Consider the following 3371-nt stretch of genomic DNA (forward strand, 5'->3'; position numbering starts at 1 on the left):
CCCAAGTTTTTGCATTAAGTAAAACCATATTCAAATGTGTCGCATATAATTGGCCTTCAAAATTGTAACCTCTAATTATATTAACTGTTGCAATAACTTCATTGTAAACACTATTCTTTCACTCAACATAATCTGATTTCAGTGAATAATGTGAATAACACAGATTTCACATCCCTATGTATCTAACCCTTTTAAAGTTCTACAGAATTTTCTGCTCCCTGACTGAACAATATTTTAACCATATAGCTCTTGAAAAATAATTAGATTGCTTCGTTTTCTTGTTATAATGATAAGCAACACTGTTGAGATAAAAATGCAAAACAAAATATTTATATGTTTTCAAGAGTATTTGTTTAATGTAGAATTTCAGAAACCAAATGGCAAGGGAAAATGAAAACCAAATTTTGCTAATTACATCCAAATTTCTCTTCAGTAAATTTGAAACTCTGCTTTCACTAAAGGCATTTGAGTATTTCAGATTCCTTGGTTCTTTATTATCATTTCTTTAAGGTACTGGAATTAATTAAGTGGAAAAAAATGAGTCATATTTTAAATTGCTGTTGCCTTTAATTATTGGTTAAACTGAACAGTTTCACATATGATCATTGGCTATTTGTCATTGGTGTTTTGAGGTTTTAATTGCTTTCCCAGGTAACTTCATTATTTCTTTCTCATTTGTTTGCTTCTAGGGCCTTCAAAAACCCATATCTTTGCTCAGTGTTTACACAAAATGCATGCAACCTTCGCTAAACTTCTAAGTTTACTATAGCTTCAGATTTAATGTTAATAGCTTACTGTGGAAAATTTTCTTCATAGTGTTTATTGCATCTCTAAAGTTCCATAATCATGTTGCCAATTTTGTTGGTATTTAACTTGCTATTGAAATGTCATGTTTATATAGTACTTAATTTTTATTTTTCACAGCATAGGACAGATACCTAATAAGAACTGATATTCATTTAAAAAACTTATTTATTTACTTTTAAATTTGTTTGAAAGCTATAAAGACAGAAATGGAGAAATGGTGTCAGGCAGAGAATCTTCCATCTGTTGATTCACTTCCCAGGGCCCTGTACTGAGCCCAGGTCACCATCTGGATCTACCAGGTGGATAACAATGACCAAGTGCTTGACCATTATCCACTGCTTCCAGGAATGCACATTAGCAGGAAGCCGGACAAAAAGCAAGAAGTCAGTATTCCAACCTGGCATGCCAACACAGGGTATGTTTGTCCCAAGTGACTAAACCTATTTTGCCAAATGCTAGACCCTGGGTTAAATATTTCCTTACTTGTGTCTTTAAATCACTGTTGGTTATACAATTGGATATTTATCTTGAGAGTGAACATACATTTGGCTATTATTGTGGTTGTTGTTGTGGTTTTAGGGTTGATGCACTTCATTATTTCTTGCTAAAATGTATTTGGAAAATTACACAGCTTTTTAAAGGATATTTTTATCTATTTGAAAGGGTTACAGGGAAAGAGAAAGAGACACACAGAAGGAAAATAAATCTTTAATCTACTGGTTTACTCCCCAAATGGCTGCAATGGCCAGAGCTGGACCAGGCTAAAGCCAGGAGCCAAGAGCTTCTTCTGGGTCTCTCAGGTGCATGGCATCTTCACTGCTTTTCGCAGGTCATTAACAGGGAATTTCATCAGAACTGGAGCTGCCAAAACTTGAACAGGTGCCATTATGGATGCCTTCAATGCAGGTGGCAGCTTTATCACTATGCAACAAGGCCAGCCCCAACAATTACACATTTCTAATTCAGTCTATTGAAATGCCTGGGATTAGTACCCAAGTAGAATACAGATCTTGATCTTGAGTAAGTATTCTATCTTTCCAAACTGTATGGAATGCATGTAATTATCAAGCTCTTACAGATAGGCAAATCAGGGCTGAGAAGTTCAAGTAACTATCTTTCCAAGGTCATGTAACAATAGAATTGAAAATAAAATATAGGTATATCTAACTCCATACCATGTTGTATATATATTTTGTCAGCTTCAAGTGAGAGGGTTCAGTTAAAAACTGGGGATGATTAAAATCAAACTCAAAGGACCCACTTGTCATAAATAACTGTGACATACTGGGTAGTTTCTTTGAAAAGATGGTTGGAGGTTGTTTTTGAAGACCTGCATGATAATCACTGTCTTTAGAAGATGAATACATTATTGGCCAGTTGAGCACAAAAGACAGCGATGTGTGAATGATGCAGAGTCCATGTGAGAATTTTGTAATGATTTTAACTAATTTCCTCTTTTCTTTGATTTTAACAGTAGCACAACTAATGAATGATCGCTTATTGTCAAACTTTTAGAAAAAGGATCTTATACAGACTAAGAAATCATAACTATCCTTGTATTAGTTTGCTAGGGTTGAAGTAATAAAATTGCCTACACTGGGTGACTTGGACATCAGAAATTTATTTTCTCAAAATGATAGAGGCTAGAAATCAAAGTTCAACTTGTTGGCAAGAATGAAATCTTGCAAGCCTTCTCTCCTTGGTTTGTGCATTGTTGTCTTCTTCCTGTGTCTTCCTATAATCTTTATTTTCTTTGTCTGTTTCTTAATCTTTCCCTCTAAGGATGCAATCATATTGGATTACACCCTAATGATCTTATTTTAACTTGACTAATTCTTTAAAGGCCCAATCTCCAAATATAGGCATAATGTGATATAGTAAGTTTTAAGAGTTCAACATATAAATTTTTGTAAACACAAATCACTAATAATTCTTTTCAATTAGATAACTATTCTGAATAATTTATTTCAATCCCAGGATATCCAAATTCAGAGTCAGAGCCTATGGACACTATGAAACCCACTTCCAATCCAGCTCCGTTCTAACGGCTTGGGAAAGCAGTGGGTGGTGCCCCAAGCATTATTCCAGGTCTTTGCATACACTTTGGAGACCCCGATGAAGCTCTTTTCCCTAGGATTTGACCTGGCCTAGCCCTGATGGTTTTGGCCATTTGGGGAGTGAACCAGAGGGTAGATCTCTTTCTCTGTAACTCTGCCCTTCAAATAAATAAATGAATCATGTTTTGATTCTAAGTATAGTTCTAGGTACAGAGTTTTGCTTTACTTTTGTAGTTCCATTTTGCAAGTATAAGGCCTTTTCAAAGTGTCAACAAAAAATAGCATTTTATCAAGATTTTCCTTTGTTTCTAGCTAAGATTAATATCTTTTCATTGTTATATGACCTCTGAATTTTCTATTTATCTGTCAGGCCTAAAGCATATTTTCTTTGCTATATTCCTGAATTCCTACTGTAATTGTGCTGAGCTTAATATTTAGCCAATACCTGAGGAAAAGAACTCTATAACATAAAAGTTGAAATTCTAGAACTTGAATGAAATCTTAGGT

The sequence above is a fragment of the Oryctolagus cuniculus genome, chromosome 2 (assembly GCF_964237555.1).
Source record: "Oryctolagus cuniculus chromosome 2, mOryCun1.1, whole genome shotgun sequence".
Taxonomy (NCBI): Eukaryota; Metazoa; Chordata; class Mammalia; order Lagomorpha; family Leporidae; genus Oryctolagus; species Oryctolagus cuniculus.